This window comes from Macrotis lagotis, chromosome 2 (genome assembly GCF_037893015.1).
Source record: "Macrotis lagotis isolate mMagLag1 chromosome 2, bilby.v1.9.chrom.fasta, whole genome shotgun sequence".
In the NCBI taxonomy this organism is placed as follows: Eukaryota; Metazoa; Chordata; class Mammalia; order Peramelemorphia; family Peramelidae; genus Macrotis; species Macrotis lagotis.
In genome coordinates this window covers 161,394,992-161,418,906 of record NC_133659.1, presented here as the reverse complement: position 1 = coordinate 161,418,906, position 23,915 = coordinate 161,394,992, and the positions used below count along the sequence as shown (strand labels likewise).

The 23,915-nt window shown below is 36.4% G+C and overlaps 1 pseudogene; it reads right to left on the bottom strand.

Annotated features, from left to right (window-relative positions):
* LOC141512014 (Fc receptor-like protein 4) overlaps nucleotides 1-22,190 on the bottom strand; it is a 122,737-nt pseudogene extending 100,547 nt beyond the window's left edge.
* Nucleotides 22,191-23,915: the final 1,725 nt, after the last annotated feature.

The following is a 23,915-nucleotide window of genomic DNA, read 5'->3' as shown; positions in this document are numbered from 1 at the left end:
TAAAAATAGAAAGAAAATTAAAAAAATCATTGAAACATTTTAAAAACCAGAGAGAAAACCAGAGAGAATCATAAAAAAGTATAATAACTTTCAAACCACTATATTGAATTTATTATTACTTAAACAGATAAGCAAAACATAAGAGAGAACTATATTGAATTTATTACTTAAATAAGCAAAACATAAGATATATATATATATATCTATATTTAGATATATATTTTTCTGTTCTGTTAAAAAAATGTTCCTAATAAAAGAAAAAAAGAAAAATGCTTAAGGGAGTATGGTAAGATAATTTCCCTAATGCAATTTGCTGGAGCTGTGAATTTGTCTGTTTTGGAAAACAATCTGGAGTTTTGCCAAGAGTCACCTAACTGTTCATACTCCTTGATCTGTTACTAGGTTTATGCCCTAAGAAGGTCCAAGGCCTCATATCTAAACTAATAATTATAGCAGCACTTATTTTTCCTCCTTTAAACAGGGAATAGTTAATAACCAATAAATCAACAAGCAAAAAATAAATAGCTACCATGTGGCAGAAATTGAAAAACACAAATAACTAAACAATCATGTTCATATATATATATATATATATTATATATGCAGAATAAATATAAAATGACACATGAATAGAATGGATTATTGAGTTATAAGAAATGACAAATGTGAAGATCAGTGCAACTTGTTAAGGAATGAGATGATAAAGAAAAAACAGAACAAAGAGAAAAATGTATATAATGATCACAGTTATAAAGAACAATACTGAAAGATTTCAGAGCTCTGATTAATGCAGTGAAGAAAAAACTGATGCATTATTGGATAGAGTGGTGCAGGATAGGATATCTATTTTCAGAAATAGTTGGTGTATTAGTTTGTTTTGCTCGACCATAAGTTTTTGGTATAAGGCAGGGTTCCACAGTCAGGAGCAGTGATTGTGAAGGAAATCATTGGGATATAGCAGAGACATAAAACACCAACAAAATCATCAATATAAAACCTCCCCTTAATTCTGTAGGGGACCCCTCACAAGTGAGAGAAGTCTGATGAAGATGAATAGGGCTAGGACTCACTTTTTTTTTTAGGTTTTTTTTTTCCAAGGCAATGGGGTTAAGTGGCTTGCCTAAGACCACACAGCTAGGTAATTATTAAGTGTCTGAAACCGGATTTGAACCCAGGTACTCCTGACTTCAGGGCTGGTGCTTTATCCACTGTGCCACCTAGCTGCCCCTAGGACTCACTTTTCATGATGATATTCACTCCCAGGCTATTTTTGGTACTGATGCCATTGTTAGCAGTACAGTAATACTTCCCTGCATCACTCTCATTCACAGAAGAGATGACAAACTCTTCCTTCGGGGAATGCTGATTCTTCTCTCCCAGATTTGCATTAATGTCCTCTTTGTGCCAGGAGAATATGATGTTCCCTGTGCCCTGAATTACTGAGCAGGCAAGAACCAGTTTCTTTCCTTCAATCACATCTCCACCAGAGGGCTGGGTCTTCATGAATACATTAGAGATAGGAATTCCTAGGGGGACATAAGGCAACATATTACTTTGGAAGATGTCAAAGTTGGCATAGGAAGCTGCATCCAATTTTCACATGTCTGTGTGTGGGAAACAAATACTAAATTAGGAGGAAAAGGGTCATAGGTATATTGTAACTGGAGATGGGGAATGATCCTGAATAAATTAGTGAAGAGAGGGATCATGTTTTCTAGTTAAGACAAAGTTGCTCATCCATCTATAAGCTTCTGAAGCATACCTTTCCTTGTGGACCATTCCAAGGTCTCAGGAACTCTGATGCCTCCCGGGGTAGTCATTTTGTCAGATAGTACAGAAGATCTATCGAGAAGTGGCAGCTCTATCCTAAAGTGGCATCATTCTAGATACTCCAATCATATTTGTATTCAAGGCCCAGAAGAAAACTTTTTTTAACTCCTCCAGCCACAATTATTTCTCTTTTATCATCTCCTTTTCTAGAATCAGTTGAGAAACACAGTTCATAACTAATCTTTTTTCTGTTTCCAGGGAATGTCTTGTATTTCCTAACGCCAGTTTCTTGAATTCAGAAGTCACATTTGTTATAGCTTACCATTTAGCACCACTCCCCAAGCACTGAGAATGTAATTGGACATGAAACAAACACTCAATAAATACTTTTTTGGAGGTGGTTAGATTAACATGAGGAACAGTTGTTATCATTATTAACTAATATTAATGTTATTGTTTACTAATGTTACAATTATGGTACTCCTTTGTACATTTTACTCTTGATGCCCACAGTTGGTGGTGCAATTGTGTCTTTCCTTGGTGCACCAAAATTTAGATGGCTCAGAACAAAATAATGATCTGGATGACCTGGGTTTCAAGGCCTTGTGTGTCTAGCAGAAATCCCCCACCACCACCACCTTCCTGTTCTTCCTGTGGGAGGACCTGACTTTTTCCAAAACAAACACAGAGACAATCTCAGCTGCTCACACACTGTCCCAAGGTCCATAATGTGGGTGGTAGATCTTCCCTGGCACTGATTACCAAGAGAGAGAATCTGTGGTTTTTATAGCCTGAGAACCCAGCCTAGATTTTGCCATCCAGCCCCAGTCCTAGGGAGTGGACCATTGACACTTCCAAGACAGACAATCCAGAGAAAACTAACATTCCTTATTGGGATGCTCACTGAGTAACCCTCTAGAGTCCCTAATCCCAGTGAGAAAGGCCTCTGGGGATTTCAACACCATATGTCTGCAAACCATGAACTCTCCCATGTAACATATGCGAATAACAGTGTGGATTAAAAACCAGAATCCCACAATATACTGCTTACAAGAAACACTTTTGAAGCATAGAGATACATTCAGAATAAAGGTAGACTGGAGCATAATATATTATGCTTCAACTGACATGAGAAGAGCAGGGGTAGCAATCCTTATCTCAGACAAAGCAATTGCAAAAAGAGATAAAGAAGGAAACTATATCCTCCTAAAAGGCATCATAGACAATGAAGTAATTTCAATGCATGTGCCAAGAGGTAGAGCATACAGATTTTTAGAGGAGAAACTAAATGAGTCACAGGAAGACACAGACAGCAAAACTCTACTTGTGGGGGACCCTAACCTGCTTCTCTCAGAATTAGATAAATCTAACCATAAAATAAACAAGAAAGAAGTTAAGGAGGTGGATAGAATGTTAGAAAACTTAGATATGATAGGTCTCTGGAGAAAATTAATTGGATATAGGAAAGAATATGCCTTTTTTTCTGCAGTTCATGTCACCAACACAAAAACTGACCATGTATTAGGGTATAAATGTCTCATAATGAAAGGCAGAAATATTGAATGTATTCTTTTCAGACCATGATGCAATAACAAGCATGTATAAGAAAGGGTCATGGAGAGATAGACCTAAAACAAATTGAAAACTACATAACATAATTTTTAAAAATTATTGCATCAAACAAAAAAGTCATAGGAAGAATTAATTATTTCATTGAAGACAATGACAATAAGAAGAGAAAACTTATGGGATACAGCCAAAGCAGTTATTAGGGGTTTTATTATATCTCTAAATGCATACATGAATAAAATAGAGAAAGAGGAAGTCAGTGAACTGAACATGCAACTAAAAAAGTTATAGAAAGAACAAATTTTAAATACCCATTAAAAATTCCAAAAATTAAAGGTGAAATTAATAAAACTGAAAGCAAGAAACTATTGAACTTATAAATAAAAACAAGAGTTGGTTTTGTGGGAAAAAACACAATAAAATAGAGAAATCTTTGGTTAACTTGATGAAAAAAAGAGAACAAAACTAACATCAAAAATGAGAAAGGTGAACTCACCACCAAGGAGGAAAAAATTATGGTAATAATTTGAACTTTTTGACAAACTCTATGCCAATAAATTTGATATCCTAAATAAAATGGATGAATATTTACAAAAATATAAATTGTCCAGGTTGAAAGAAGAGAAAATTAAATACCTAAATAACCCTATCTCAGGAAAAAATTCAACAAGTCAATAATAAATCCCCTAATAAAAGATCTCCAAGGCCAGATGGATTCACAAATAAATGCTATCAAACATTCAAGGAACAATTGGTTCCAATTCTATATAAATTATTTGAAAAAACAGGTGAAGGAGGAACTCTACCTAATTCCTTCTATGACACAATATTGTGCTGATATCAAAACAGGAAGAGTCAAAACAGAGAAAGAAAATTAAAGTCTAATTTCCCTAATGAATATGGATGCAAAAATTTTAAATAAAATATTAACAAAGTGATTACAGCAAGTCCTCATTTGGATAATATACTATGACCAAGCAGGATTTATACCAGGAATTCAGGGTTGATTATTAGGAAAACTGACAGCATAATGATTTTATAAATAACAAACCCAACAGAAATCAAATGATTATCTCAATAGATGCTGAAAGGTTTTGACAAAATATATCACCCATTACTTACTAAAAACACTAGAGAGCATAGGAACAAATGGAGTTTTCCTTAAAATGATAAGCAGTGTCTATCTAAAACCATCAGCAAGGATCACATGTAATGGGGATAAGCTTAGAAGCATGCCCAATAAGATCAGGGGTGAAACAAAGATGCATGCTATCACTACTATTATTTAATATTGTATTAGAAATATTAGCTTTAGCAATAACAATAGAAAAAAATTGAAGGAATTAGAACTGGTACTGAAGAAACAAAATTCTCACTCTTTGCAGATGATATGATGGTATGCCTAAAGAACCCTAGAAAAATCATCTAAAAAACTATTTGGAACAATTAGAGCCTTTAGAAAAGTTGCAAGATGTAAAATAAACCCACATATATCCTCAGTATTTCCATATATTTCTAACAAGATACAATTGCAAGAGATAGATAGATAGATAGATAGATAGATAGATAGATAGATAGATAGATAGATAGATCCCATTTAAAATAACTCCAGTTAACATAAAATTCTTGGGAGTCTACCTGTCAAGGCAGACTCAGAAACTTTATTAAAACATCTATAAAACACTCTTCACACAAAATAAATCAGATCTAAATAACTGGGCAAATATCAGTTGCTCATGGGTAGACCAAGCAAATATAGTAACAAATGATAATTCTACCTAAATTATATTGCTTATTTAGCACCAAACCAATCATGTTTCCCATAAATTACTTTAGTGAGCTAGGAAAAAATAATAATTAAATTTATATGGAGGAATGAAAGGTCAAGAATATCAAGAAAATTAATGAAAAAAATGCAAAGAGAGGCAGCCTAACCATATTAGATCTAAAATTTTATTATAAAGCATCAGTTATTAAAACTGAATGTTATTGAGGGGAAGCTAGGTGGTGCAGTGGATAGAGCACTGGCCCTGGAGTTAGGAGTGCTTGAGTTCAAAACTGCTCTCAGACACTTAATAATTACCTAGCTGTGTGGTCTTGGGCAAGCCACTTAATCCTATTGCCTTGCAAAAAACAAAAAACAAAAAAAAAATAAACGAAAAAACAAACAAAAAACAAAAGCCTAAAAAACAACTGAATAGTATAGCCTAAGAAATAGAATGGTACACCAGTGCAATAGATTAGATGCAAAACAGAGGGAAGCTTTTGCAATAAGAACTCACTCTTCAATTAAAAACTGCTGGGAAAACTGGGAGATAGTATGACAGAAACTAGGAACAGAACAACATCTCTCACCCTATACCAAGATAATGTCAAAATGGGTGCAGGATTTAGATATAAAAGGTGACACTATAAGATAATTAAGAGAACAAGGAATAGTTTGCCTGTCAGATCTTTGGAAAAGGGATCAGTTTATGACCAAAGAAGAGATAGAGAACATTATAAAAAACAAACTTTGATTACATTAAATTAAAAAGGTTTTGCAAGAACAAGAACACTGCAACAGATCAAAAGGAATATAGTAAATTGGGAAACAATTTTAATAACTGGTACTTCTGACCAAGGATTCATTTCTAAAATATAGAGAACCGAGTCAAATTTTTTTAAAAAAAGACAAGTCTATACTCAATTGATAAATGATTAAAGGATCTGCAAAAACAATTATCAGTCAAAGAAGCAAAGCTAATTGATAGATATCTGAAAAATTATTCTTTATCATTATTTATTAGAGAAATACAAATTAAAGCATCTCTGAGGTACCACCTCATACCTCTCAGATTGACCAATATGACTAGACTAGAAAGAATGATGATCAATGTTGGAGGGAATGTGGGAAATCTGGGACATTAAAGAGTTGTTGGTGGAGTTGTAAACTGATCCAACCTTTTTGGAGAAGAATTTGGAATTATTCCTAAAGGACAATAAAAATGTGCCTACCCTTTGATCCAGCTATTACCACTCCTGGATCTGTATCCTGAAGAGATCATGAAAAAGGACAAAAATACCATGTGAACAAAAATATTCATAGCAGCACTTTTGTAATGGTGAAGAATTGGAACCTGAAGAGTGCACACTAATTGGTGAATGGATGAACAAATTATGGAATATATATGTGATGAAAAACTATTGTTCTAGAAGAAATCATGAAGGACAGGATTTCAAAAAAGTTCTACAAAGACTTGCAAGAATTGATGCTGAGTGAGATGAACAGTACCAGAAGAACATTATATCCATTTTTTTGTTTTTTGTAAGGCAGTTGGGTTACGTGACTTGTCCAAGGTCACACAGCTAGGTCACTATTAGGTTTCTGAGGCCAGATTTGAACTCAGGTCCTCTTTGACTCCAGGGCTGGTGCTCTAACTGTCCTTAGAGCATTATACACATCAACAACAACATGGGGAGATGATCAACTATGATGGACTTGTTCATTCCATCAGTGCAATGATCAGGGAAAATTTTAGGGGACTAGTGATGGAGAATGCCATCTATATTCAGAGAAGGAACTAAAGTTTAAATGAAAAACAAAACTTTTAATCTTCAATTTTTAAAAGTTGTCTTATGTGTTAAGCAATTTTGTTATCTTTAATGTTTTCTTTCCTCTTTTTGCATCTGATTCTTCACTTATGACACATTAAATTTTAATCTATACTTACATGATTGCAAATGTAAAGCCTATATCAGATCCCCCTGAGGGGAGGAGGATGAGAAGGGAGGGAGAGAGAAAAATTATAAAATCAAAATCTTGCAAAAAAAATGATTGGAAGAAATTACCATTGTATGTAGTTGGAAAAATCAGTAAAATATTCATCTAAAATGATAAAAAAGAAATTATCTCAAGATCTAAACTGATGTCAAGGCACATCCTTAAATATCAACCCTATATCCATGACACTTTTCACACTAATGTACATGCTGTTCCTCTTTTTCTGAATATTCTAAAGTCAATGTTGGACGGAATGTGGGAAATCTGGGACATTGCCTCACACCAGAATGACCCTGAGTCTTTACTCCAGATGGATGGGATCTGGATCTGCTGGGACTTCCAGTGTGACAGGATGACCCTGCCATCTCTGAAGAAGGAGAAGTGCAGTTCCATGTCTGACCTCTGTGAATGGAGCTGGGTCTCACAGAGCAGGGTCATTGGGGTGCCCTTGATGGGCTGGGAGCTTGTGGTTTTCAGTTTAGGGAAAGAAAACAGTTCTAGAAAGAGGATGCAGACACAGCAAGTGTCAGAGTTCCTGGAACACATGTCCTGTGTTCTCAGCTGAACAGGTTATAGGAACACACAAATGACTCCAGCTCATTTCCCTTCTATGATCCAGTCATGAACTCTCCCTCCTCTTACATGCCTACCCAGCCCTCCACACTTAGATCTTGGGCATGAATCACTGTTCCCCTTCCTGCATTTTTCATTCCCCCTCCCCTGGAAGCTCATACCTTGGACATGGAGCTCTACTGTTCGTGATTTTACTTCCCAAGAATCTATCATATCCATAAAAATTCCTGTACAGCGATATGTACCACTGTCACTTGTCAATTTGTGGGATGGACATGGAGAGATCAGACTTTATAAAGCTGTCAGGTAATTTACATTCATCTATATAGTATGTCACCTAGCTGATTTCTTCTCCTTGCCATCTCAGGACCGATGTGTCTCCTTCCAAAACAGAATATGGGGTCTGCAGAATGAGCTGATCTGCAAGAGAGCCCAGGAGAATCAGAGACACAGCTCTTATTTTTCTGCACAGCCTTCTTCCAATTATCTCTAAAAGATTATGCATTAACCTGGAGACTATCTGGTATCTAGGCTCCCCCTATGCTCCCCTCTTGACCCAGATGTCTCATCACCTTCCTCTCCCTGCAACAAGAACTTTCCTAGATGATGTCATCTCAGGTAAATCCCAGCAGGTCTTCTTTGTGAAGGGTGTCTCATCCATTATTGAACTATTCTCAGTGGTCAGCACTAGTCCCTAGATGCGAAAGGATTTCAGGATGAACAAATGTTTTATGAGTGACTGAAAGGAAGTATTGGAGGTGGCATACCCTTGCTCTGCTGCTACCCCCATGAAATCATGTGACATTCCAGTGCTCCCCAGTGCCCCCTCTTGTCCCTCACTCCCACTAGGAGACTGCATTTAGAAACTCTTCCCCAGCTTCTCTTGCTCATCACCAGAGGAAACTAACAGCTTCACAGGGTCACTGAGGTCTGTTACCCAGGTCCAGCATTTGTACTCTCCAGACTGATTAAACTCAATGCTGTTTGTAGACCAAATTGTTTGAAGTGCTTGGTTATTGTACCACCACACCATCCCTGATTTGGAGGAGCTGAATCCTTGACAAGTCAGAGTCACCTTCTCCTCATTGAAGAGAGTGGGTCCATGGACGGTTGAGGTGCACCATGGATTTCTTTGCATGGCTGAGTGGGAGAAAAAGAAAATCATAAGATGAAGCTGGTGTACACAATTCACGGAGTATGGGAGAGGTAGGAGAAAAACAGGGAAGTCCTGGTCCACATTACCATGGGATGGAACCATGGAACACACAGTTCCAGGTTTAGTTCCCCTGTTCTGGCCTCCAACACATACACAGTCCATTTACCAACTAGAAATATAACAAAAGCCAGAGAGAAGTGTCTTGGCCTCCTAAAATGCTGAGCTTCAATCTGTTCCAGTTCTAATTGACAGGAGAGGTTAGATATTGAATAAAGATTGGTTATAGGGGAGGGAATGAAAAGAGTCAAAATGAACCCAGGAGATTAGGACTTATATGATTTAATGACCACCCAGGACCCTAGCAGACTAGATTGGATATGAAGCCTCCTTAGAAGGTGACACCCAATCCAATTTAAACTCTCAAGACATCATTTGTTTCCCACTCAAGTGTTTCCAATGCCATTTGGAAATATTATCATATTTCATCCTCACACATGTAAGCAAGGAGTGCAGTTGTTATTATCACCATTTCACAGATGAGACAATTTGACTGTGAGGTGAAGTGATCACTCTAAGGTAACACAGGTAGGTAGTTTCACATAAAAGACTTGAACCCGAGACTCCTGATTCCAAGTCTATTACTCTTTCCACTACATCATTGTCAGAAGATCCAAGTTTGACTAAGTTTGAAGCTGTGTGATCCTGGACACATGAACTCACTAAATTGGGGCCAATTCCCTTTTCCATAAAATGACATCAAACTAGATCATCTACAGTCTTTTCCAGACCTCATATAAGAGCATCAGAATACCTCATCATTACCCCTAAGTCCTCAAAATAACACATAACTATATCAATATTCACATCTGGTGGGCAGAAGAATTCTAAACAAAATCTATCAAGGGTCCCAGAGTAACCTGAGACTGACTGATGGGATCAGACAGGGAAGAGAGCTCTCTGGCATTGCAGGCCCCAGCCAAGGGTGCAGGGCAGTCAGGGCCACCTCAGACAAGCCTCTGTGGGAATCCTGCAGTCCTGAAGGAGACTGCATTACCCAGAACAAAGAGAAGGGGAACTCACATGTCTGTCTGTTGACCAAATCTGTGGAAGGGAAAAGAGCTAGAGGTTAAACTTTGTGGAGGTTCCCAAAACTTTTCAAGTTTTCCAAGAAATTTTACAAATCCCTCTGAGATATTATCTACTTTCTTCAATCTTTTTCCCAAAGTTGGCCTGAAAAAAGCTCCTAGATCATGACTTTTTATAACTATTATTTTATTCTACCAATTACATGTAAAGACTATTTTAAACATGATTTTTCTTTAAATTTTCAGATCTGAATTTTCTCGATCCTTTCCTTCTTCCTTGACCCAGTAAGCAATTTGATATAGATTGTATAGGTGTAATTATGCAAAACATATTTTTATAATAGTCATTAAATGAAAGAAGAAATAGAGCAAGAGGTAAAATAAACATGAAAGAAGTAAAGTGAAAACATTTTTTCTATCTGCATTCAGATTTCCTAATTTCTTTCTCTGGATGTGCATAGTATTTTTCTTCATGATGTCCATGCCTCATGAAAAATCTCTTCACAACTTGGTTGCATTCTCTCTTTCCAGCCTCACCATATGACTTTTGTGAACTTGCAAAACTGCCCTGCCTATATTTTCCCTTTGATATCTGATCTCTAATTGTCTACTCTGTACCATCTGTCCCCACTGTTTTTAATGTATGTCCTTTTATATCCACTCATACAATCCTTCTCTTACTGAGGAATCAAAACTCAAATACCAACCTTCAGCATGAAGCTGATCCTCAAATACTAGTACCCTGCTTCCTTGATTTTAACAATTTATATTTGGTTTCTATTTCTTTGTACTTTGTCTCCACTGAGAAAATGGAAGGTTCTTGGAAGTAGAAAATGTTTCAAAGCCACCAAAGACTAGCTTGGTGTCTGGCATGTAGTAAACCTTTAATAGATCTTTGTTGATTGATTGATTTCTCTTTAAAAAGATATTTGGAACTCAAATTTTTAACTCTTTTAGATTAATTCAATAAAAATTTATTAAACATCTAGTATCAATCACTTGTATTTATCATTGGGGATATAAAAGAGTTAAAACATAGTCAGTACCTTCAAGGAGCTAAACAAGGTCATGATCCCTTTAAAGGTTTGGATTATCTAGTCTGAAAAATTATGGAATCAAACATCACAGAGTCATGGGAGAGTCGTGGAAAAATTATTTATCTCCTAAACACACAGGATGTAAACACCCTGATCTAAAGACAATGGAGAGTAGTGAAAGAAACTCTGCTTTGAGAGTCAAGAGATATGGATACCGGTTCTGATTTCTGTCACTAAAGTAAGTTGGGTAAATCAGTTAACCTCAGTGGTCCACAATTATTTTCTCTTTAAAATGAAATGGAGGAAGCCAGAGGCTGAATCCAGGCTTGGTGCTCTATCCACTCTGCCACCTAACTGCTCCTAAAAATATCTTTTTTCATATTTTTAGTACTTTAATCTTTGTATTTTATCTCACATATGTTTTTCCCCATTGATGCAAAGATTTTCAGTTGTTCTTTTTCTTCCAGTCTTCTGGAATTCTTGCAACTTCAATTAGAAAGATCAAGAACAGTCTTTTTAGCTCATAGGTCCCTTTGAAGGTTTTTGCTTATTTTCTAAGGATTAATTAGACTTTTGCATAAATAAGTGAAATGTGCTCTTCATGAAGTACAACTTTTGATGCTTCCTTGGAGTTATAGTATTCTTAAAAATCATAAAATCACAGATAACAAGAACACAACAATAGAGACATTTGACTCTTGAAAGGCATTTGCATGGTGTGAAATCCAGCACTCAGTTGACAGAGAATTACTTGGGTCTTGGAAGCAATTTCAGTGTGGTTTATCTTGTCCAGGTCAGATGGGTATGGGCTAACTTAGTGTTAGTAGAAGTAGATACAAAGGGACTTCTTGGGTAGAACAAAGATGGTATCTTGATGCTCCTGGAGCTTTTCCCCATACAACAAGGCTCTACACAGACATTAAGGCTACAAATACCACCAAAAAATGAAGCAAGTTTTCAGCTATAGACTTCAAAGGGGATCTTCAATGAAGGTCTGGCTCTTCAGGGAAAAATGGGAAGTAAAACTCAGCTAGGCAGGAGAGCAGGAAAGTCAGTGGGAAATCTAGGCATAGTGCAGCCCAAGTCCCAGAAGCTAGACAGCAGCCCAGGTTCCACCAGTTAGATAGTAAGCAGTCCAGCACAGAGAGTCTCAACTCCAGACAAAGTCTGAACCCTGTAAAAACTAGGACCACAGACAGAACTGGGTTGGGAACAAACCATTGCTAAGGCAGGGCCTGGGCATGAAGGAGGAAACAAACTTCTGAATAGGCAAAGCCTGGGATGCATAGGCAACATCTTGACAAGCAATAAGATCAGACCTCATCCCCAGCACAAAAAGTTCAAAACTATACTCTCTCTGCTCCAGAAGCAGAATTTATTAATCAAATTAAGCAAAACAACAAAAAAGAGTGCTAACCATAGAAAGTTACTATGAAGATAAAGATGATAAAAATGCCCTCTCAGAAGCAGGATAAATTGCCTACATGGGATGTCTCAAAGGAATTTATGAATAAGACTCAAATCCAAAGAGCTTGAAAAAGACAAAGAAGACAGGAAGAAGGAAAATTGAAAAAAAATGAAAACCATGCAGGAGAATTAAGAAAAAATGACCAAAGCAATCAACTCTTTTAAAAGTAAAAGTAGTTTAATAATGACCTAGCTGTGTAGCCTTGGGCAAGCCACTTAACCCCATTTGCCTTGCAAAAACCTAAAAAAAAAAGTAAAAGTAGGTGGGCAGAGCCAAAAGGCAGAGCAAAGACTAGGACTCTAATGAGTTCTCCCCACAAACCACTCCAAATATTTTAAAATAATGATTATAACCAAATTCTAGAGTGGAAGAACCCACAAAAAGACTGAGTAAAACACTTTTGTAGCTCAAGACAACTTGAAAGATCTACAGGAAGGGTCTGTTGTATTGGGGTCGGAAAGGGCCCACAGTGCAGCCTGGCTACATGGGAGAGAACTGACTCCAACTATACAGGAACACACTGTGGGATGTCAGGATCCCTGGCAGCAGGGGTGGTTTCCAGACCTCTCAGTCCAGGAATTTTCAAGGACAATTGGGAAGAATAGGAGGAAAACTCTACCATATCAGTATGAGGGGGAGCCCAGTGTAGCACAGGTCTCAATGCATACTCAAGCCCAGGAGACCAAGAGCAGGCCTGGGGAGCCACCCAGATGCTACTTCCAGAGAGCTCAGCCTACACCAGAAAGGGTGTTAGGGGAGACTACAGAGATCTTTTTGCTTTCCCTGAGGCAGAACTCTATTTCTTTGGTCATACTCAAATACAAGTCTGAGTCTGGGGCCCCAGACTCAGGAAAAGGAGCAGAGCTTACTGCATGCAGTGGAGGAGGGACTCTCCTTATAGTTCCAGGACAGAAAGGAGTGTTTGCTGTCATCCACAGAGCAGAGAACAGGCCAGGAGAGAAGTCATAGCCTCCCAAAGACCTTTCAGGAATTGAGAACTTGCAGGTCCCTGAAAACCTCTATAAAAACCCTCAAAAGCTTGGGAGGAGTCTCCACTCTGGAGGCAGAGCCCCACCTTAAGAAAGAGTTAAAATCAAGTCATAGACAGCGGAAATGACCAACAACAGAAGGAAAAAATCCAACCATATACCCTTATTTCATTCTATGGAGGATCAAAATACACCCTCAGAAGATAACAAAGTCAAAGCTTCTGCATCTAAAACTTCCAAGAAAAATGTGAGCTGATAGACTAAGGAAGACCTCAAAAAAGATTTTGAAAAATCAAATAAGGGACCTAGAGAAAAAATTGGGAAGATAAATGAGAGAAATATGGGAAAATTATGAATATCAAGTTCGCAGGTAGCTGAAAGAGATACAAAAAATATAAAAGAAAACAGCATCGTAAAAACCAATTTGAGTCAAATGGAAAAAAGCAGTCCAAAATGCCTAAAAGGAAAAAAAATACCTTAAAATGCAGACTTAGCTAAATGGAAAAGGATACAACAGCTATCTGAAGAAAATTATTTCTTAAAATGTAGAATGGAGCTAGGGAAGCCAATGACTTTGTGAAAAATCAAGAAACAATAAAACAAAACCAAAAGAATGAAAAACTAGAAGAAAATGTGAACTATCTCATTGGAAAACAACTAATCTGTAAAACAGATCCAGAAGAGATAATTTAAAAATTATTGACTATCTTAAAGTCATGACCAAAAAAAGAGCCTAGACTTCATAAAAAATTCTCCAGGACAACTGCCCTGAGGGAAGCTCAGGGAAAAAATTAAAAGAATCCACTGATAACCTGCTGAGAAAGATCCCAAAATGAAATCTGCCAGAAATATTATAGTCAAATTTATAAAGGACCATGAAAAGATAAGTAAAAAATTAATTGGAAGCATAATAACCTAATTTTAAAGAATGAGTGGATCAAACAACAAATCAGAGAAATATTCAACCATTTCATCTAAGAAAAAGATAACAATGAGATGTCATTGCAAAATATATGGGGTACAGTCAAAAAAGTTTTTAGAGGAAATTTTATATCTTTAAATATCTATATGAATAAAGCCAGGAAAGAGGAGATCAATGTTTTGCAACTAAAAAAAAAAAACTGAAAAAACTGAAAAAAGAACAAATTAAAGACCCCCAATTAAATGCCAAATTAGAAATTCTGAAAATCATAGTAGAGATTAATAAAAGTGAAAGCAAGAAAATTATTAATCTAATAAATAAAATTAAGGTTTTTTTTTAATTTTTGTAAGTTCACACAGGAAAAGAAGTATTAAGAGTCTGAGACCAGATTTGAACTCTCATCTGACTCCAGAGCCAGTGCTCTATCCACTGTGCCACCTGGCTATCTCTGTCATCTAACTGACCCCTAAGAGTTGATTTTATGGAAAAAAACAATAAAATGGATAAAACTTTGGTTAATTTTATTTAAAAAAATAAAGAAGAATATTAAATTACCAGTATCAAAAATAAAAAGGGTAAACTCAACACCCATTAGTAATAAATTAGAGATAATTTAGAACTATTTTGCCCAACTGTATGCCAACAAATTTGGCAACTTTAGTGAAATGGATGAATATTTACAAAAACCTAAACCAACTAGATTGACAGAAGGGGAAATAAAATACTTTAAGTAACTCATTTTAAAAAAAATGAAGAAATCATCAATAAACTCCACAAGAAAAAAAAATCTCCAAGTCCAGATGGATTTTCAAATGAATTCTACCAACATCTAAGGAGCAATTAACTCCATTCCACAAACTATTTTTAAAAATAGGAGATGGAGTTGTGCTAAATTCTTTTTATGATACCAATGTTGTGCTGATACATAAACCAGGAAGAACCAAAGCAGACAAAGAAAATTATAGATCATTCTCCCTAATAAACATTGATAGAGAAATATTAAATAAAATTTTAGCAAAGAGATTACAGTAATTTATTATAGGGATTATATACCATGATCAGGTGGGATTTATACTAGGTAAGCAGGAATGGTTCAATATTAGGAAACACTCAACATAACTGAACATATCAATAATAAAACCACAGAAATCTTATGATTATCAATTCCTATTGAAAAACTAAAAAGTACAAAAATAAGTGGAATTTTACTTAAATTAATAAGCAGCATCTATATAAAACCATCAAAAATATTATTTATAATGGGGGTAAACTAGGAGCATTTCCAGGAAGATCAGGGTGAAACAAGGATGCCCATTTTCATCCTTACTATTCAATTTAGTATTAGAGATGTTAGTATTAGCAATAAGGGAAGATATAGAAATTGAAGAAATTAGAATTGGTAATGACAAAACAACTTCCACTCTTTGTAGATATTATGCTATACACTTAGAGAAACCTAGAAAATCAACAAAAAACTACTTGAATCAATTAACAACTTCAGCAAAGTAGAAGGATATAAAATAAACCTAAATAAATCATCAATATTTCTATTTATGATTAACAAAGTCCAAGGGTAAGAGATAGAGAAATTCCATTTAAAGTAACTGCAGACAATATAAAATACTTGAGTATCTATCCCCCAAGACAAACTCATAAACTTATGTAGACAATTACAAAACACTTTCTACACAAATAAAATCAGATCTAAACTGGAAAAAATCAAGGTTAGACCAAGTTAATATAATAAAAATGACAATATTCCTCAAATTAAATTCAGTGCCATACCAATCAAACTACCAAATAATTATTTTACAAATCTAGAAAAACCAGCATCAAATTCACCTTTCACAAGGAAAGATCAAGAATATCAGGGGAACTGGGGGGGGGGGGATGTAAAGAAAGGTAGCCTTGTTCTATCAGATTTAAAACTATACCATAAAGTGACAGTCATCAAAACAGCCTGGAATTGGTTAAGAAATAGAGAAATGGAACCAGTGGATTGGGATAAGTACAAAAGAAACAGTAGTAAATGACTATAGTAATCTTTTGTTTGACAAATCCAAGACAATAGCTTCTGGCTTAAGAACTCACCATTCAACAAAAACTGCTAGGAAAACTAGAAAATATAATGGCAAAAACTAGGCATAGAGCCATATCTCACACCATATATTAAAATAAGGTCAAAAATAGGTACAGGATTTAGCTATAAGAGGTAATACCATAGACCAATTGACAGATCAAGAAATATTCTGTCAGATCTCTTGAAAGGGGAGAAATTTATGACCAGATGAGACATAGAGTACATTATAAATTGCAAAATGAATGATTTTGATTATATTAATTTAAAAATTGCACTAATAAAACCAATGCAGCCAAGATTAGAAAGGAAAGAGAAAACTGGGAAACAATTTTCATAGCTAGTGATTTTGATAAAGATCTCATTTCAAAATATATATTAAAAGGTTTCAAATCATTCCTCAATTAATAAATGATCAAAAGATATGAAAAGGCAGTTTTCAAACAAATAAATTAGGGCTATATATAATTATATGAAAAATTGCTCTAAATCATTAGTGAATAGTGAAATAAAAATTAAAACACCTATGAAATACCACCTCACACTTATCAGATTGACTAAGATGACTAAAAGGGAAAATTAGCAATGTTGGAGAGGTTGTGGGAGAATTGGGGCAGTAATAGAGTGTTGGTAAAGTTGGGAACTAATTCAACCACTCTGGAGAGTTATTTGGAAGTAAGCTCAAAGAGCAATAAAACTAATTATATCCCATGCCCCTAGGCCTATATTAAGATTTAATCATAAAAGTGAGAAAAGTTCCATACATTCAAAAATATTTATAGCAACTATTTTGTAGTGGCAACAAATTGGCAATCAAAATTCCTTCAATGTGGAATGGCTGAACAAGTTATGGTATATGAACATTATGGAATACTATTGTTCTTTAAGAAACCAAAAGTATTTGAACTCTAGAGAAGCATCAAAAGAATTACATGAGCTGAGAGAGTAAAGAGGACATTGTGCACATTAGCAGCAATATTATGAGCTGAACAACTATTATAGATGTACCTCCTCTAAGCAGTTCAGAGATTTAGGACAGCCTTGGGACAAATGCTATGGACAGCATCATTCATATCTAGAGGAATACAAAACAAAACAAACACATATACAAGCAAAAACCAACCCACAGCATCTGAATGTATCCTATTTTAATAAACTTCTTCCTATCCCATGGTTTTTTCTTTTCCATTAGTCCTAATTCCTCATACACAAAATGGCTAATATGCAAATATGCTAAACACAAATGAATATGTACAACTTTTACTAGACTTTACCATTGAGGAGAGGGGAGAGGGGAAGCGATGGTGATAGAAAAATATACAAGTGGTTGAATGTTGAAAAATTTTCCTCCATGTAATTGGAAAAATAAAATATCAATTAAAATTAGAATAACTAATTTGAAAGACATAAGAACTCTGTTTAATGCAATTACTATTTCTCTAAAGATAATGATGAAATACGCTACCTCCTGACAGAAATGACAGGCAAAAGATGCAGAGAGAGGGATGCATTTTTGCATATGAACTTTATGTGGATTCATTTTGCTTGAATATGCTTATTTGTTATTGGTTTTTCTTTTCTTATTCATGTTTTAATTTGGCAGATAGGATTTGAAATGATGATAGAAAAACAGAAGCTAAGTAAAAGTTGTTTTTAAGACAATGAAGAGAAGAGGAAATCTGATAAGGAAGACAGTTTTTAAAGTATTATGCAAAATTTATTATATGACTTAAAAAAGAACAAGCAATATGAAACAGAGATTCATCATTACATATAGAATTTTATGTTCTGCTAAGTATGTGGAAATGCTCTTTTTTGAAATTTTGATTTAGAATTTTAAATTAAAACTCCCCAAATATCTGGTAGTTAATCTGCCAAGACACAAGGAAGACTGGTATTTATGCTTTTGACAAATTATTCCTTAAGGAATAAAGAAATGGAGACAGATTTAGCATTCTTTGATGGGTATGTGATACTATCTAAATGATTGTTAAAGTTTTTTGTTAAACCCAATAAACTACCACGGAAAACTATAGATCAAATAATCACATAATTCATTCAGAGGGGGTAAAATCTACTCATAAGGAAAATAATAAATAAAAGCAAACATGGTGGGAGAATACTACTTCCAGATCTCAAATTACACTATAAAGAAGCAATAATCAAAGCTATTTGATAATGGTCACTTCCTCAATTTTCACAGTATTCCAATCACCACAAGAGTTTTTTGAACATTTTCATCCAATCTCAAATCTCTCATAGTTCCCCCTCCTCCTTTCTCAATTGAGAAACTTGCCTCATATTCAAAAAGTTGAGGCTATTCACTGAGAAAACACTCTTCTCTGTTCAAGTCAATTAACTCAAATACTTTCTCTTCCTTAACCCTTATCTGTTCTGAGGAAGCTAGTAACTGTATGTCTTTAAGATGGGCTTTGTTTCATTTTTGCTTTTTGTATTCCCAGCTTACTCATTCAATGCCTTGTTTTGGAAAAAGGTTTTTTGAAATGTATCCTTCGCAGAGAAAGTTAGAATAATACATTTTAAAAATTCTATGTCTAGCAAATTTTCTGCAACTTGTGAAATTACTAGAAGACTATAATAATAATAAATAATTTAATGTCATTTTTTCCTGCAATATTGAGGTTGTCCATTTTCCTGTTGTTTTTCCAGAATTCCAGGTTTGCCTTTTCCTCCTTCTCTCCAGTTTTATTCTAGTCCTGCATCCTTGACCTTAAGGAAGAGACTGAATTTCCCATTTCCTTGTAGAAATAGATTCTCTTTCCATTCCAGGTCCTCCAAGATAGGGGTTTTTATTCTAGGGAAAATATGTTCTGAGAAAACCAAATTCTATTTGGTCCCACTTCAGGGTCCCATCTGAGTCTTTGTACTCACCAAGAATCAGCAGCAATACCCACAGCAGCATTGGGGGAGATCCAGAGATACTGCGATGGGGAATTCTCTAAGCAGTAGAAAATGGCAACTCAAGGAACTTCCAAGCTGCTCTTAAAAACAGAACTTTGGTCAAATGAGGAAAAACAGAAGTCAAAGCCACCTCTCTCAACTCTAACCCTACAGTTCCTCCCCTGTAGACACTGAGAAATAACACAATATTCTCTTTAGTAGAACAGCTCAAGTACACATTCCTTCCTTCCCCCAGCCCCCTTGAACAGGGTGATCTTTAAATTCTTCATGTGCTATACTCCATCAGAATAGGTTTCTTCAAGTCTAGTTTCCCAGGAGCAATTGTCTCAAATCTCTGACTTCAGAGAAAATGTCATGGGGGCAGATAGGTGGTGCAGTGGATAGAGCACTGATCCTGGAGTCAGGAGGACTTGAGTTCAACTGGCCTCAGACACTTAATAATTGTCTAGCTGTGTGACTTTGGGCAAGTCACTTAACCCCATTGCCTTAAGTAAACAAAATTTAAGAAAAAGAGAAAAGAAAATGTCAGACCATGGTTATGCTCAATTCCCAATTATATTGGCTTTGCATCTCTCAAGGGACATCTCCCTCTACTACTTTGAGACACAATACATTTCATTCCTCACATGTAGACACTCCTATGAAAATATGGGTCCCTTATTCTGATGTCAAGCCAATGAGTTGTCATTTTCTTCCTTCTCATCTTCCTTCTCTTCCTCTAACACAGAAGGACCACAGTTTGACATTTTCTCTGAATTCATAGAGTAATTTGAGGAAATTTCTCCTAGGAAATTGTACTTGAAGAAATCTATGAGGTTATATTAGGTCATCTGTAAGGTCTTTTCCAGATCTAAAATGTAAGAGGATCAGAATGTCCCAAGGGTCATCCTCAAGCCATCAAAATAACTGATAATTATATCAGTGTTCACATCTGGTGGGGAGAAGAATCCTGAGCAAAACCTATCAATTGAATGTCTGTTTGGATTAAGTGTCACCTTCCAAGGAGACTTCATAACCAATCCAGTCTTCTGGGACCCTGGTTGGTTATTAAACCATATAAGTCCTATTCTCCAGAGTTCATTTTGGCACTTTTCATTCCCTCCCCCTTAACCAATCTTCAATATCAACTCTCTTTTGTCAGTTTGGACTAGAACACAATGAGGTTCAGCACTTTAGGAGTCCAAGATGTTATTTTCTGACTTTTGTTATATTTCTGGTTGGTAAATGAACTGTGCATAAGTTGGAGTTCAGGAGAAGGGACCTAAGCCTGATACTCCAAACTCCAGGTTCACATCCCAGGCTAGTGTGAGGCCAGGACTTCTTCTTTCTCATCTACCTCTCCTATACTCCATGAATTGTATACCACCATCATTTTTTGTTGTGCTCTTTCTCCCACCCAGCCAATGCAAAGAAAGCAGTGGTGTACCTCAACCTTCTATGGACCACTATCTTCAATGGGGGAAAAAGTGACTCTGACTTGTCAAAGATTCAACTCCATCAAATGAGGGACAATGTGGTAGTACAATAACTAACTATGGGGTGCAGTTTGGTTTACAAACAAGCATTAAGAATACTCAGGGTAGAGAGTACAGATGCCAGACCAAGGACTGAGACCTCAGTGGCCCTGTGAAGCTGGTAGTTTTCTCTGATGAAGACAGAGAGGACAGAGAATGAGGAGGAGGGACAACAGGAGAGGCACTGGGGGTCACTATAATATTACATGATATCACTGGGGCAATAGAGCACAAATATACTACCTTCTACTATTCCTTTCAGTCATTCAAAAAATCAGTTGGATATCCTAAAATCTTCTGGCAATTAGGCACTAGCCCTGACCACTCTGAATAATTCATTAAAGGATAGAACTCCCTTCCCAGAGTAGATCTATTGGGATTTACCTGAGATGACATCATCTAGAAAAACTTCTCGTTCCAGGGAGAGGAAGATAGTGAGACATCTGGGTAAAGAGGGGAGCATAAGAGGAGCCTGGATCCCCACCAGATACTAGATAGTCTCCAGGTTAATGCCTGCTCCTTTAGAGGTATTTGGAAGGAGGAAGGTGCAGAAAGATGAGAGTTGTGTCTCCAATGTCTCCTTGGTTATCTTACAGATTGTTTCAATCTACCAGCCCTATATTCTGTTTTTGAAGGAGACACAATGGACCTGAGATGTCAAGGATGACAAATCAGATATGTGGCAAACTATTAAGATAAAAGCACATTGCCTAATAGCTTTATAAACTCTGATCTCTCTATGTTCAACCCATGTGGTAACATTTTTTTAGTTTTTTCAAGGCAATGAGGTTAAGTGGCTTGCCCAAGGCCACACAGCTAGGTATTATTAAGTGTCTGAGGCCGGATTTGAACTCAGGTACTCCTGACTCCAGGGCCGGTGCTCTATCCAATGTGCCATCTAGTCGCCTCACCCTGTGGTAACATATTGCTGCACAGGACATTTTATGGATTCGAAGATTTATGGATTCGAGAAGAATAATCTAAAAAGCAGAATTAGTCAATGGAAAAAGAGATACAAAAGCTCACTGAAGAAAATAATTCCTTAATTCCTTTATTAGGAAGAAAGATTGCAAACAGTAGAGCTCCATGTATAAGATATGAGCTTCGCAGTGGTGAGAGTGAAAAAAGAAAGAAGGGGAAGAACTGTTCTTGGCCAATATCTAAGGGTTGAGGACTGGGCAAGCACATAATAGAAGGGAGAGCTCAAGGTTGGAACATAGAAGGGAAATGAGCTGGAGTCATCTGTGTGTCCCTACATCTGTTCAATTCTCCAAGGAGCTCTGACACTCACTGTTTGTACACTATTTGTACCCCCGGGGTTGAAAGCTACAACCTCCAAACCCATTGAGAGGACTCCAGTGACCCTGTGCTATAGCACTTTGGGCATAAGCCCAAATTCTTCTCCAGAATGGTCAGATCACTTCACATTTCAATAGAAATACATTAGTGACCCTATATTTCTGCATTTATCTCTAGCATAACATTTTCTTTTTCTCTCATGTTATCCATCTGATAAGTGTTGGGTAGTATTCTTGAATTTCTTTAATTTGCATTTCCCTAATTCTTAATGATTTAGAGCATTTTTATGTGAATAATGATAGTTTTAAAATGGTTTTCCTCTAAAACTACTTATACCCATCCTTTGATAATTTACCTACTAAGGGATGTTTCTTAATATTTTCAGAACTTTATTAAACCACCCTTAGATCAGTTTTTCAAATTTGCAATGCAGCAATATTACAAAAGATAAATGAGATAAACTCATTAGAGGATGAGGGAGAGGGAGAATTCATTAACATAGTGACTGCTATGCTGCTAAAGAAATACCTTGTTAAAACCCAGGCTATCTTAATTTTGGTGATCTGAAGCAAAGCCCCAGTTGCACAAGCCTAGTTATAACTGTGGCCATCAAGACTAAAATGAATAAACAAGTCCCAGAATTGAAGGATTACTTAATAATATTTTAGAACCCTAAAGCATTGTTATTCAGGACAAGTCAACCACCTTCCAAAAAAAGCATTTATTGTGTATGTACTTTATGCCTAAAACCATTCTCAGTGCTTGGAAAATGGGGTAAAATTGTCAGGGTCAGGGGGTGGAGGCAAGATGATGGAGTAAAGACAGGGATTCATCCGAGCTCTCCTCCAAACCACTTTAAATAGTGACTAAACAAATTCTAGAGTGACAGAATGAAGTGAACTATTTTTCAGCTGAAGGCAACTTGGAAGATCTGGAGGAAGGTTCTGCTGCACCAGGATAAGAGCAATGAGGCCATGCCAAAGGAAACTGGCCCCAGCAAGCCAGGAATAGATTATGGGGCAACTTAATCAATGGCAGCGGTGGCAGTTTCCAGATCTCTTAACCAAGGATTGCCAGGGACAACTTGAAAGGTCAGCAGGAAAAGTCTGCCACACTGGGGTTAGAGTAGAGCCCAGCACAGAGCAGGCTTCAGCAGCACAGACTCAACCCCAGCAGAACAGGAATGGGCCTCAGGAGCCAGCAGTGGCACCTGCTTCTGGAACAAGATAATGGATCATTTTATTATCATATTATTATTACTGAAGCAGGATTCTGCTGCATAGCCCATACTCAGATATAGAAAACAGTCTTGGGGCCCCATTCCAGGAAAAGGATCAGAAGAAGCACAAGAGTTTGCTGCTGCAGCACAGCAGGGACCCTCCTAACAGTTCTAGGGTAGAAAGGAGTACTTGTAGTCACCCACAGAGCAGAGCAAAGACCAGGACAGTGGCATAAACCTCTTCTTAGATCATAAGAATTTGGAAAAATTGGAAACTTGCAGATCCTTAGAAGTTTCTCTGAAAACAGCTGCAAAAAATCCCAAAAGCTTGGGACTGCTCTCACCACACTGGGAGCAGAGTCTCACTTAACAAAGTTAAAATCAAGTCATAAACTGTGGAAATGAGCAACAAACAGAAGAAAAAATACCTGACCAGAGACAATTACTATGATCATAAGAAGAAGCTAACAAAGCCAATGATTCTATATCCAGAACCTCCAAGAAAAATATGAATTGATTTCAGGTCATAGAGGAGCTCAAAAAGGATTTTGA